The following is a 14,504-nucleotide window of genomic DNA, read 5'->3' on the forward strand; positions in this document are numbered from 1 at the left end:
ATAAGGGAATATCATGAGCAACTGCAAGGAAACACACTGGAGTACCTAGAGAAATGGAGAAGTTTCTGGAAACATTCAGCCCACCATTATTGCATCAAGAAGAAATTGATCATTTAAATAGACAGATCACCAGAAATGGAATAGAATTATCAATAAAATAAAAAATCTCTGCAAACAAAATTTCAGAAACAAATAGCTTCACTGGGTAATTTGACCAAACATACTAAGAAAAATCCATACCAGTTCTCTTCTCCTCAAACTCTTCCAAAATATTGATATGGAGAGAGTACATGCAAACTCACACCATAAGGCCAACATCAACCTGATACCAAAACCAGACAAAGACACTACCTCAAAAGAAAACTATATGCCAATATCATTGATAAACATAGATGTAAAGTCTTTAAAAAATTATTAACAAACAGAATCCAACAACATGTAAATAAAGATCATAAACCATGATCAAGTTAGGTTCACCCCATGAACACAAGGATGGTTTAACATTTGCAAATCAATCAATCAACTGTGATACACCATATTAACAAAAGAGAGGACAAAATTCCACATGATCATCTCAGTAGATGCAGAAAAAGCATTTGATAACATTTAACACCTATCTGCAATAAAAGTTCTTATCACAGTGGGTGCAGAGTGACCATATCTCAACATAATGATTGCTATTTATGACAAATATATAGCCAGTAAAATACTCAACGGTGAAAAACTGAAAACCTTTTCAGAAAAACCTGAGACAAGACAAGGTTTCCCATTCTCACAATTTCAATTCAACATAGTCTTGGAAGTCCTAGCCACAAAGATCAGGTAAGAAAATTTGATTTCCTATCAAATTATGCAAAACATTTCTTTATAGGACTTAAACAAATGATCCTATGATTTACAAAGAGTCATAAACTATCCATAGTTTCCAAAGTAATATTAAAGAAAAAGAAACAGGCTAGAATAATAACCCATCAGGTCTACATACACTATTGCAGAGCTACAATAATCAAAATTACATGATATTGGTACAGAAAAAGGCATATGGACCAATGGAACAGAATAGAGGGCCTAGGAATAAATCTACAGGCCTATGTTCAATTAATGTTTGACAGAGTAACCAAGAATATGGCAGAGAAAAGACCATCTCTTCACCAAACGGTGTTGGGAAAACTGGATAGCAGCATCAGAGCAATGGAGTTAGAACACTCCTTCACTCCATACACAAGGATAAACTCAAAATGGCTTGAAGACTTAAATTTAAGGCAAGACACAGTAAATGTCCTGGAAGAAAACATAGGCAAAACACTCTGAGATAAATCTCAGAAATGATCTCCTAGAATAGACTACCCAGGGAAGGGATGTAAGAGCAAAATTAATAAATGGGACCTAATTAAACTTATAAGCTTTTGCACAGCAAAGGGAACCATAAACAAAGCAAAATGAAAATCTACAGGTTTCAAGAAAATATTTAGAACTGATGCAACTGACAAAGTCTTAATTTCCAAAATATAAAGGCTTCATACAACCTAATAATAATAAAAAAAAAGAAACCCCATCTGAAAATGGGCAAAATCCCTAAAGAAGCAATTCCCCGATAGAGAAATACAAATTCCACATAGATATATGAAAAAAAATTGCTCACTATCATTATCAGGGAAGGGCAAATCAAACTATAATGAAGTGTCACTCACAGTAGTCACAATGGCCATCATTCAAAATTTCACAAACAATAATTTCTGGGAAAGCTTTGGAGAAAGGGAACCCTCCTACACTGTTGGTAGTAATGTAGTTTGGTGCAGTGATTGTGGAAACCAGGATGGGGATTACTCTAAAGAATAAAAATAGAGTTAACATATGATCCAGCAATCCCACTTCTGGGTATATATCAAAAGGAACCCTATTTCAAAAAGTCACCTGCACCACAAAGTTCTTAGCAGTGCTATATACAAAACCCACGACATGGAAGCAACCTAATTGTCCAACAACTGATGACAGTATTCAGAAGTCATGCCATATTTACACAATGGAATAATATTCTGCAACAAAAAATGACAAAACAATGACATTTTCAGCAATATAGATCTCCCCAAAAAGTGTCATTCTAATTGAAGTAATCCAGAAAGAGAAAGAAAAATAATACATGACATGACATATGTGGACCCTTAAAAAAAATTTGGATGAGGAAACTATGATTTCATCTACAAAACTGAGACACACTCACAGATTTACTAAACAATTTTATGGTTACTGCGGAAAGAGTCTGGTAGAGGATATATTTGGGAACTGTTCATTTATAAATGTCATCCATTATATATAAAAATAGATGTTTTCAAAATTTCTTTTCTATGACACAAGGCAGTAAGTTAAATACTGTGAAGTAATATTTAATAGGCACACAAATATATGCATCTTCGGGGACTCCGTGCTCTACACCACAGATTGACACATTCTAAACGGCAGTACTTTAATGATAAATAAATGAATAAATATGTAAATAAAAATAAATAAATAAATAAATAAATATATTTAATGATAAAAGAAATACAAAGATTCACACTACTTAACTTTACCCATCAAGAACCCAGGAGAAAACAGAAGGAATAAAGAAGAAATTGAATCAATGAGAGTAAGGGAAATACAGAAACAATTGAAAAGGGAAAAAAATATGCCTAAGGTTGTTTCTTTTAAACATAAAGTGGACAAAATTTTAGGTTGGCTAACAAAACAAAGACTCAAATAATATTAGATATAAAAGAGAAGATATTTCCAGTGATGTTGCAGAGATGCATAGCATCATAAGAAATTATCACTAGCTTACGATTTGAATGACCTAGAGCAAAAGACAAATTGCCAGAAACATATGTCTTCCGAAACTGAATCAAGAGGAAATTAGAAAGTTAAATAGTGCAAAAGTGTGTATGAGAAAATCAGTACTCCAAATTTCCCAAATCAGAAAAAATTTACAAGATGAATTTTTCTGGTGAATTCTGTCATACATTTGAAGACAATTTTTTACCAATTCTTCCACAAATCTTCCAAGAATTTGAAGGGTGTGAAAGATTCCAAACTTGTTTTATGATTCCAGCTTTATTTGCATAACAAGGCTAGAAAGGACATTATATTCAAAATATAGAATATTATGCCTGATGAACATATGTACCAAAATTCTCAACAAAACACAAGCAAAATGAATTCAACAACACATTTAATGTATCATACACATACATGAGTAAAGGTATTTATCCCTGGGTTTAAGAATACTTCAAAATATTGAAATCAATAAAGATGACATGCCGCACTAATAGAATGAGAAATAAATCTCAAATAATCATCTCAATAGGTGCAGAAAGAGCATTGTATATAATGCAACATCCTTTTATGATACTCCCAACAAATTAGTTTAACCCTGTCAGTGGCATGATATCATATACACACAAATACTCTGTGGAGAGAAGTAAGCAGTTTTGTTTATTGATTCTTAGAAAAAGGATTTATATAGGTCATGCACAATGCCTCACATATCATCTAAGTTATAACAATGTTAATATTCTTATGCTATATATTTCCCCATGCTCCTGCAGTAAGCACAGGAGGCTAAATGATCAAGTATTGTTTTAAAGATCATCCCGGGATGATCTTCATTAAGTAGTCCATCTCTTTATCAGCTGGCTGTGCCTGTCTTAGGTTGCCCTTCTCTTAGGATCTTACCCAGCATAGGCTATCCAGACATTCATATTGGATACATTTTGTAGGCCATTTCTTATCCAGCCTGGTTATGTGACATTCCTCACAGCTTTTTTATCAGTTCAGCACATGGGCTTATTCTCTAGAGCCTTCAGACAGGGGCCTTCAAACACAACATCCCTTGACAGAAAAATAGATGTAGAAAATTTTATGTATATATGCAATTGAATCAATACTTTGCATTCCTATCAACAGTGTCCACGGTGTTCCTTTTTCTCCACAATCTCACCAACATCAATTTTTTTTGATACGAGCCTTCTGACAAGTGTGAGGTCTTGTCTCATTTTTGGTTTATAACTTTCCTAATAATTTATAACTCTGAACATATTTTCATGTGTCATTTAGCCAAATGTATGTTTTCTACAGAAAATTGATTCAGATCTCTCTATTCAGTTCCTACGGACAACTTTTTAAATTAGATTGTTTGGTCTTTTTGTTGTTGTGGGGTAAGATTTTGGCATATATTTCGATATTAAAACTTGATTGGAAAATATCACTTACAAAGATATTCTTCCAATGTGTTGGTTGACTTTTCATTTTATTGATCATTTCTTCTGCAGTGTAAATCTGTTTAAACTGATACAATCATATTTTGTTAGTTTTCCTTCTGCTTCCTTTGCAAGAGGAGACATATGTAGAATCAAGTTAAGTCCAGTCAGTTTGTACTTCTTATATTTTACACTAGGATGGTTTTTTTTTTCCAGTTTTATGTTTTATATGACCAGGAGTGGGATTGCAGTATCATAAGATAGGTCTATTTTTATTTTTTAAAGGAACTTCCATACTGTTTCCAAAGTGGTTGCACCTATTTTCATTCCCATCAACAGCATTGGAGAGTCCCTTTTTCCCCACAACCTCCCCAGTCTTTATTATTTGTAGACATTTGGATGACAGCCCTTCTCAGTAGTTTGAGGTAAAACATTATTTTAATTTTGTCTTGCATTTGTATAATGATTAGCTATGTGAGCATGTTTTTATGTTCCTGTTTGTCATCTGTGTGTCTTCTTTAGAGAATTGTCTTCCACTGATTTTCTGACTGAGTTGTTTGTAGATTTTTGAAATGGAGCTGTAGGAACGATTTGTGTATTTTATAATTTAGCCTCTTGTTGATTGCATTGTTTTCCTAATGGTTTCTCTCATTTGGAAGTTCATCTTTTCATATTGTTTATTTTCCTGTGTAGAAGCTTTTAAATTTAATTAGGACCTATTTGTTTATTTTGCTTTTAATGTTTTTAATTTGGGAGTGTGACATAAGAATATTTCAGTATAAGTTTTATCTTGTTTTGCCTATGTTAGTTTCCAGGACTTTTATTGTGTTATGTATTAGATTGATCTATTTAAAACATTTTGAGTTTATTTTTATACAGTGTGAGGGAGTGTTCTAATTTCATTTATTTACATGTAACTGTTTAGCTTTCTCATCATTACTTGCTGAATACTGCCTTTTATGCATTGTATATTTTTGTTTTCTTTGTCATAGTTTAGTTGACCATACATGTGATGTTTTATTTCTGCCTCTGTGTTCTGTTCCAGTGATATAGATGTTTGTTTGTTTTCCAGTATTGTGCTGTTTTGATTAATGTATTTTTGTAATATATTCTGAGATCTGGGAGGGTTGTGGGTTATGCCTTCAACTTTGTTCTTTTCCCTTATTGTTCCTTGTTCAGTTCTGGTTCTTTAGCAGTTCCATACAAATCTTAGGACTGTTTTTAGTTCTTTGGAAAATATCATTTATTTCGATCTGAATCACTTTATATATGTAGACATCTTTTGTTGTATGTATATTTTAACAATATTAATTCCTCTAAACAAAGACATTGAGATTTCTTTTCATTTATTTGCATCATCTTCAAATTTCTTTTTCAGTTTCCTATAGATTTTATTATCTTGGTTTATTCATAGGTTTTTCATTTTTGATCTGATTTCATATGGATTTTTTAAAATTATGGAATATTTCATTGTTAGTGTAAAGTAATATGACAGTTTTTGTATATTAATCATGAATCATGCTACTCTGCTATATGTCTTTATTAGTTTTAGTTGTTTTGGTGTGCAGAATCTTTAGTGTTCTCTGTATAGATTATCAGGTCATCTAAAATAATAACAGTTTTACTTCATTCAATCCAACTTGAATAACTTTTTTTCTTGTCCGAATGCTGTTACTAGGACTTCCCATACTGTGTTTAATAGAAATGGTGAGAGTGGGCATCCTTTTCTTATTCCTTTATTTGGCTTTCAGTTTTGTGCTTTTGCATTTTATGTTTTCTGTGGTTCTGTAATTAATGACTTTATTTATGTTGAGGTATATTTCCTGAATCCTACTTTGGTAATGGTTTCTGTTGTTGTTGTTGCTGCTCTTGTTGTTGTTGTTATTGTTGTTGTTGTTGCTGTTGTTGCTGTTTTAAAGAATAAATGTTGAATTTTGTGAATTGCTTTTTAAGGATTTATTGGAATGACCATGGCGTTTTTCCTTTTTCTTTTGTTAAAGTGCTGTATCAAACTGATTGATTTCATGTATGTTCAACCTCTCTTATGACACTGCAATGAATTAAAGTTGATCATGGTGTATGATTCATATTTGTTATTGCTGGATTAAGTTTGGTAATAATATTTTGTAAAATTTTTGCATCTAAGTCAATGAAATATATTGGCTTGAATTTCTCTTTGCCCGTACTTTTTTTGTTGGCTTTGCTATCAGGTTGATGAAATCTTCATAGAATCAACTTGGGAGTTTCCCGCATCTTCACTATTTTTGAATAGTTGGAAGAGTATTAGTTCTGCTTTGTATTTTTGTGCAGTTCTCCACAGGAGTTGTTTATATCTGCACTTCAATTTAAAGATTTTTTTAATGCATATTCTATCTTTCTTCTAGTTATCAATTTGTTCAAATTATTTGTTTCTCCTTATCTCTGTCCCTTTCTAGACATTTGTCTATTTCTTCTAATTTGTCCAGTTAATTGTCATGTAAGAGTTGACAAAATGATCAGTTTTTTGTATATCTGAGGGAGCAATTGTAATTTCTCCACTTTTATTTGTGACTTTATTTCTTTGGAGCATCTCTCTTTTCTTCATGATGCACCTGGCTAGAGGTTTTTTGATTATGCTTACCATAAAAGGGAAAAAAAAAGAACATAATCTTTGGTTTTACTACTCTTTTGCAGAGTTGTTTTTTCTCTCTAATTTATATTTACACCTGTAATATTTAGGATCATGTTTTTTTCTTTTTTTAACTTGTTTTAGTTGGTTTTTAATCATTTTACAAAGTTGTCTCAAATTCCAGTGTAGAGCACAATTTTTTAGTTACCATGAACATATATATATTTGTTGTCAGATTTTTTCCCCTGTGAGCTGCAGCAAGATCTTTTATATATTTCACTGTGCCATACAGTACAATCCTGTTTATCTATTCTACAATTTTGACCTCCCAGCCTATCTCTTACCACCCCCTACCCCCTTGGCTACGAAAAATTTGTATTCTCTGCCTGCGAGTCTATTTCTGTTTTGTATTTAGCATTTTTTGTTTGGTTTCTTTTGTTTTTAGATTCCACACATGAGCCATCTCATATGGTATTTTTCTTTCTCTTACTGGCTTACTTCACTTAGACTGATTTTCTCCAGGACCATCAATGTTGCTGAAAATGGCATTATGTTGTCGGTTTATAAGACTGACTATTATTCCATTGAATAAATATACCACCTCTTCTTAATGCAGTCAACTGTCGATGGACATTTAGGCTGTTTCCATGTCTTGATCATTGTGAATAGTGCTAGCTATGAAAATTGGTGTGTATGTGTCATCCTGAATTAGGGTTCCTTGTGGATTTATGCCCAGGAGTGTGATTCCTGGGTCATATGTTAAGTCTATTGCTAGGTTTTTGAGGAATCTCCATCCTGCTTTCCACAGTGGCTGCACCAAACTGCATTGCCACCAGCAGTGAAGGACGGTCCCCTTTTCTCCACAGCCTTCCCAGCATTTGTCAGTTGTGGATTTTTTAATGATGGGCATTCTGACTGGTGTGAGGTGATACCTCACTGCAGTTTTGATTTGCATTTCTCTAATAATCAGTGATATTGAGCATTTTCTGATGTGTCTTTTGATAATATGGATGTCTTCGTTGGAGAATTGCTTGTTTAGGTCTTCTACCCAATTTTGAATTGGGTTGTTTATTTTTTCTTATTCAGTGGATGAGCTGCTTATATACTCTTGAGATCAAGCCTTTCTCGGCTTCATTTGCAAATTTTTTCCCATTCCGTAGGTTGCCTTTTTGTTTTACTTCCGGTTTCTTTACTGTGCAGAAGCTTGTAAGTTTCATTAGTTCTCATTTGTTTATTCTTGCTTTTATTTATTCTACGGGAAAATTTTCGAGACATACGTCAGATAACGTTTTGCCTATATTTTCCTCTAGGCGGTTTATTGTATCTTGTCTTATGTTTAAGTCTTTGGTCCATTCTGAGTTTATGTTTGTGTATGGTGTTCTAGCTTTATTGGGAGTGTTCTAGCTTCATTTATTTACATGTTGCTGTCCAGTTTTCCCAACACCAGTTGCTGAAGGGACTGTCTCTATTCCATTGAAATTTCTTTCCTCCTTTGTCAAAGATTTGTTTCCCAAAAGTTTGTGGGTTCATTTCTGGACACCCTATTCTGTTCCATTGGCCTATATGTATGTTTTTCTCCCAATACAGCGCTGTCATGTTGACTGTAGCTCTATAGTATTATCTGAATCATTAGCGTAAATAAATGCCACTGATATTTGGACCTTAATCTTGTAACCTGCTACCTGGCTGAATTCTTTGATCAGCTGTAGTAAATTTTGTCTGGATCTTGTAGGGTTTTCTATATATAGTAACATATTATCTGCATATAGTAAGACATTATCTCTTCCTTTCCAATTTGCATCCCTTTTACTTATCTTCTTCTTTGATTGCTGTGTCTTGAAATTCCAAGGCAATCTTGAGTAGGAGTCATGATAGTGTGCTTCCTTTTATTGTCCCAGATTTTAGTAGGAGGATTTTCACTTTCTCATTGTTGAGTACTCTGCTTGCTGTAGGTTTGTTATCTATAGCTTTCATGATGCTGAGATATGTTCCCTCTATGCCCACTTTGGTGAGAGTTTTTATCATACGTGGGTTTTGAGTTTTATCAAATGATTTTCCTGCATCTGTTAAGATGATCTTGTGGTTTTGGTCCTTTCTCTTGTTGATATGCTGTATTACATTGATAGATTTGCATATGTTGAAACATCCCTGTGTTGCTGGCATGATCCCTAATTAGTCATGGTGTATAATCATTTTTCTGTGTTGTTGAATTCTATTTGCTTCTCTTTGGGTGAGGAATTTGTCGTCTGTGTTCATCAGTGATATTGGCCTATAATACTCTTTTTCGGTAGTGTCTTTGCCTGGTTGTTGTATCAGGGTGATTTTGGCTTCATAGAATGAGTTTGGGAGTATTCCTCACTTTTTAATCTTCTGGCAGAATTTGAGGACTGGTATGAGATCTTCTTTTTATGTTTTGTAGAATTTACCAGAGAAGCCGTCCGGTCCTGGACTGTTATTTGTAGGGAGGTTTTATATTGCTATTTTGATTTCCTGTCTAGTGCTCTGCTTATTCAAGGGGTCAGTTTCTTCTTGATTCAGTCTTGGTGGACAGTATGTTTTCAGAAACTTCTACATCTCTTCTAGGTTATACAGTTTGGTTCCATATACTCTTCATGATATTCTCGTATGATATTTTTATTTTTATTTTATTTGTTGTAATTTCTACATTCTCCTTTCTTATTTTGCTTATATGTGCTCACTCTCTTTTCTTCTTTTTGAGTTTTGCCAGAGTTTTTTCGATTTTACAAACTTTTTTGAAAAACCAGCCTTTAGATTGGTTGAATTTTTTTCTATGGTCTTTTTAAACTCTATTTTATTTATTTCCTCCCCAATATTTATGATTTCCTTCCTTACACTGCCTTTTGGGGTTTTTTGTTCTTCTTTTTTTAATTCATTCTGCTGGTGGGTTAAATTGTTTATTGGTGATTGTTCTTCTTTATTGAGGTAGGCCTGTATCACTATAAACTCCCCTCTGAGCACTTCTTTTGCTGTGTCCCATAAATTTTGTTGGGTTTTGCCCTCATTTTCTTTTGTCTCAAGGTAATTTTTTATTGCAGCTTTGATTTCTTCATTGACCCATTGGTTTTTTATAAACATATTGTTTAATCTCCATGTTTTCCTTTTATTCTCCTTTGTTTCTCTGTTGTTGATTTCTACCTTAATGGCATTGTGGTCAGTAAAAATGCTTGAGGTAATTTCTATCTTCTTAAAATTGCTGAGGTTTCTTTTGTGCCCAAGTATATCATGAATCCTGGAAAATGTTCCACATGCACTTGAAAAGAATTTATATCCTATTTTCGGTGGGTGCAATGCTTTCAATATATCCACCAAGTGTAAAATTTCTATTGTATTATTTAACTTCTCTGTTGCCTAATTTATTTTCTGTCTTGATGATCTGTCCAGTGATGTTAATGCAGTGTTGAAATCTCCAAATATGAATCCCCATTTATATCTGTTAGCAATTATTTTATATACTTATATGCTCCTGTATTTGTTGCATATGTGTTAATGAGTGTGCTGTCCTCATAATGTATCACTCCTTCAATCATTATAAAATGTCCTTCTTTATCTTTCTTTATGGCCTTTGTTTTAAAGAATATTTTGTCTGAAATCAATACTGCAACACTGGCTTTTTTGGTTTTTCCATTTATATGGAATACCCTTTTCCATCCATTCACTATCAATCTATATGTTTCCTTCTTCCTGAAGTGCGTCTCTTGTATGCAGCATATTGAAGGTTCTTGCTTTATTATCCAGCCTGCCACTCTATGACATTTGAGTGGAGAATTTAGTCCATTAACATTTACAATAATTGATGATAGTTCAGTGTTTATTGCAATTTTGACCTTCTCTTTGCAGTTGATTTGTTATTTCCTCTTTGTTCCTTTCATCTTCCTTTTATGGTTTGGTCATTTTCCTTTGTATTATCTTGAATTTTATTTAGTTTTTGTGACTCCCTAATAAGTTTTTATCTTCTTGTTACCGTTTTTTATAAGTCCTTAGACCATTAATATAACTGCTTTTATTAAATGGATAGTAACATGATCTCAAACCCATTCTACTGAGAACAAAATATTTTAAAAGCAAAGACCAAAAAACAAAATTCTCTGTTTTCCTGCCTCCCTCTCCACTGTCAATGATTTGTATATATTTTTTTTAAAATTTTATGTTTATTTTATTTATACTTCATGAGCTATCACCTTTCCAGCTGTGAGTTTCACATTTCTGTAGCATCATGCTTCTTTTCTTTTTAGAGGGGACCTTTCAATATTTCTTTTAGCATGGGCCTAGTGTTTCTAAACACTTGTAGATAGATGTTTCTTGTCTGTGAAATTCTTTTTGTCTCCTTCTACCATAAATGATAGCCTTGCTGATCAATGTATACTATGGAATATCATTTCTATCATTCAGAACTTTGAATATATCTTGCCACTCCCTTCTGGCTTGTAGTATTTGCGTAGTGAAATCAGCTGGGAACCTTATGGGGATTCCCTTGTAACTCACTCTTTGCTATTCTCATGCTGCCTTTAGGATAATTCCTTTATCCTTGACTCTGGCCAACTTAATTATATGTCCTGGTGTGGGTGTATTTGGGTTCTTCCTGTTTGGGACACTTTGAGCTTCCTGTAGTTGGATATCTGATTCCTTCTTTAAGTTTGGGAAGTTCTCAGTTATGATTTCTACAAAAACCTTTGCAATCCACTTTGATTTTTCTTCCCATTCTGGGACTTCTATCATGCCAAGATTGGCATTCTTTCTATTATCCCATAGATCCCTTTTGTTTTTTTCATTTGTTTCTCATTGTTTCTCCTGTAGCTCTTCTGATTGGATGTTTCTATTTTCCTGTCTTCTAAGTCACTTATTCGTACTTCTGTGTTATCTAGTGAGCTTTGCTACACCTTTAGATCATTCCTGATCTCATTCAACGTGTTTACCTATACTTCTTGTCTCTTCTTTATAGCTTCCATTTCATTTTTGACATATTTTATATCTCTAAACGCTATCTCTTTTATTTCCTTCAGTAATTTGATCACTCCTTTTTTGAAATCTTGATCTAGTATGATATTGATGTCTATTTCACTGATCATTCTTTCAGGGGATTCCTCTCATTCTTTTAATTGGGAATGGTTTCTCTGCTTCTTCATCTTGCTCCTACATCTCTGGCACTGAGGTTTATAGTGTTTCAGTTATGTACTGTCATCCTAATTGAGTTTATCAACCTAATGCCTATGAAGTAATGCAACTTGTAAAAGAGAAAAAAGAAAGAGAGAGATAAAGAATTTTACAGAAGTGATAAATAAAGGTTTCAAGACATTTTATAATGAAAACTAGAAAAGCAATTTGAAGCAGCGTTTTGACAGTTAATAATAATAAAAATATTTTAAAAAATTTAAAAGGCATTAAAATGGGGGTATGTATAATTGCCTAAGAAGTAAAAATTAAGTGTGTAATAGAAAATGGAACAGGTAAAAACTGATTAAAACAATGGAGTGGTCAGTGTCCTCCTGTAAACTCTGTATTTTAATGTGAAGTGTTTCTTTATTCATCTGGTTTTGGAAGCTCATCTTCCTGTTTCCAGAGGCCCTCCATTGGAGCCCTCATCTGTGCTGCTCCCAGGGCATGTCAGCAAGCTGATCGCTCCTACATCCAACACTGGTTCAGGTGCAGCTCTATTTACTCTGGGCTGGCTTGTCACTGCCCTGCCTGGTGCTGCAGTTAGATGTTGCAGACTAACCAGGCAGGATTGGGCATCATGCCCTCTCCCACCAACATGGTCATGGGCTGTATTCCAGCCCAAAATGTGGGGGGGAATCCACCCCATCAGTGTGCCAATCACTCTATGCTCTGTGCCACTGTACGCTCTGCCTTGGGTTGGCACACCGGAAGTGGACTCAGGGAAGACTGAGGAACAGCCCTGTCCCTGGTCTGGGCCAAAATCCATCTCCTTGTTTGTCTTGGTGGACAAATTCTCTGAGGAACCAGGGCAGTAGGATCCTATCTGCATCATGCTGTAGACAAGTCTCCATCTGGCCCTTGAATCTGCTAAGTCCTTAGGTGTAGATGCAGGTTTTGCCCCCACTGCCACTTGGGTGTAAAGCACCTGAAGGTGTGGTGGCTGTGTCTGAGCCCCAGCTCTCTTCACCTAGAAACTTTTGTGGATTTTCAGAGATGTGAAATTCAACATTTCCCCCACAGGGCACATCTGCCCTGTTGTTTTATGGAGGGCCTGTGTTGTTCTGCCCTGTTCACTCACAGCCATGGCACAAAGCCCACTCCATTCCCCCAGGCTGCCACAGTGAAGCCATCTGCATCTACCACCCAGCTAGGGAAGCATGGCCCTGCCCCCTGCATCTGGGCTGCCTCTTCAACTGGGTGTCACAGAGATATTCTGTTCCTGTTTAACAAAGATCTGTAAGTCAGCTTATAATTTGTACAGGTCCAAGCCTTGGAGGCTCCCCCTCCGTCCTGCCAACCTCTTAGTTGGAGAGGGGAGACACACTGAATGAGCACCGATCCTTATTTGCTGCTCCCACCCCATGGGACCTGTCCCACTCTGTTTTGCCTTTTCTTCTTTCTTTCTTCCTTTTCTCCTACCAGATATTTCACATCTTTATCTATTGAAGAGGACAATGCTCTGTCAGTGTTCTGAAGGTTTTCTGATTAGCTGAGTGGGTCTGTGGATGTGACCCTTTGTGCAATTGTGGGAATGGTGAGCTACGAGCGTCCTTCTACTCCAACATCATTTCCTCCACCCCAAAGTTTCTTTTTATGGTGGAAGATAAACATAGTCTGGAAATAAATGGAAACGATATTCCCTGGAAATGACAAGAAAGTGCAGATTGCAATGCTCAACTCATAGGAAATACATTTTAAAATAAGGGCCAAAATGAAAGAAACATGAGATTATATAAAGAAAAAGAGATCAATAAAAAAATAGGGTATTACACTCATTAAATTATATATTGACCCAACACCATAGATCCTAAGTATAAAAAGAAATTTTAGTAGACATGAAGGAATTAATTCATAATAAAACAATAATAGTAGATGAGTTTAACACCTCACTATACTGATGGCTAGATCATCCAGAAAGAATATCTGTAAGGAAACAGAGGTCTTAATAGCATATTAGATCATTTGAACCTAACTGAGCTTTTGGACACTGCATCAGAAAATTAGAACACATAAGCTTTTCCAGTGTGAACAGGGTATTATCTGAGGAATTCACCACATATTATGTCATGAAATGAGACTCAGGAAACTTAAGCGAATATAGATTACAGCAAGTAGTTTCCGATACACAAAATTATGAAACTATGCATCAACTCTAGAAAGAAGGATAGGAAAAGCACAAATATGAAGTCAAACCACATACTTTAAAAAATAAAATAAAACAAGGTCAATGATGAAATCAAAGATGTAATAAAATCATACCTGGAGACAAATTATGATGAAATCACAGCTTCATAAAACATATGGGATGCAGCAAAGACAAAGATGTGTGGGAAGTTGAGAACAAATCAAGCCTTCCACAAGGAACAAGAAAAACCTCATACAAAGGACGCAGCATACCACCCAAAATAACAAGAAATAAGAACAAACAAAACCCAAAGGCAGTAGAATGAGAAATATTTAATGATTAGGTTGAAAATAAATAAAATACA

The sequence above is a fragment of the Vicugna pacos genome, unplaced genomic scaffold (assembly GCF_048564905.1).
Source record: "Vicugna pacos unplaced genomic scaffold, VicPac4 scaffold_103, whole genome shotgun sequence".
NCBI lineage: Eukaryota > Metazoa > Chordata > Mammalia > Artiodactyla > Camelidae > Vicugna > Vicugna pacos.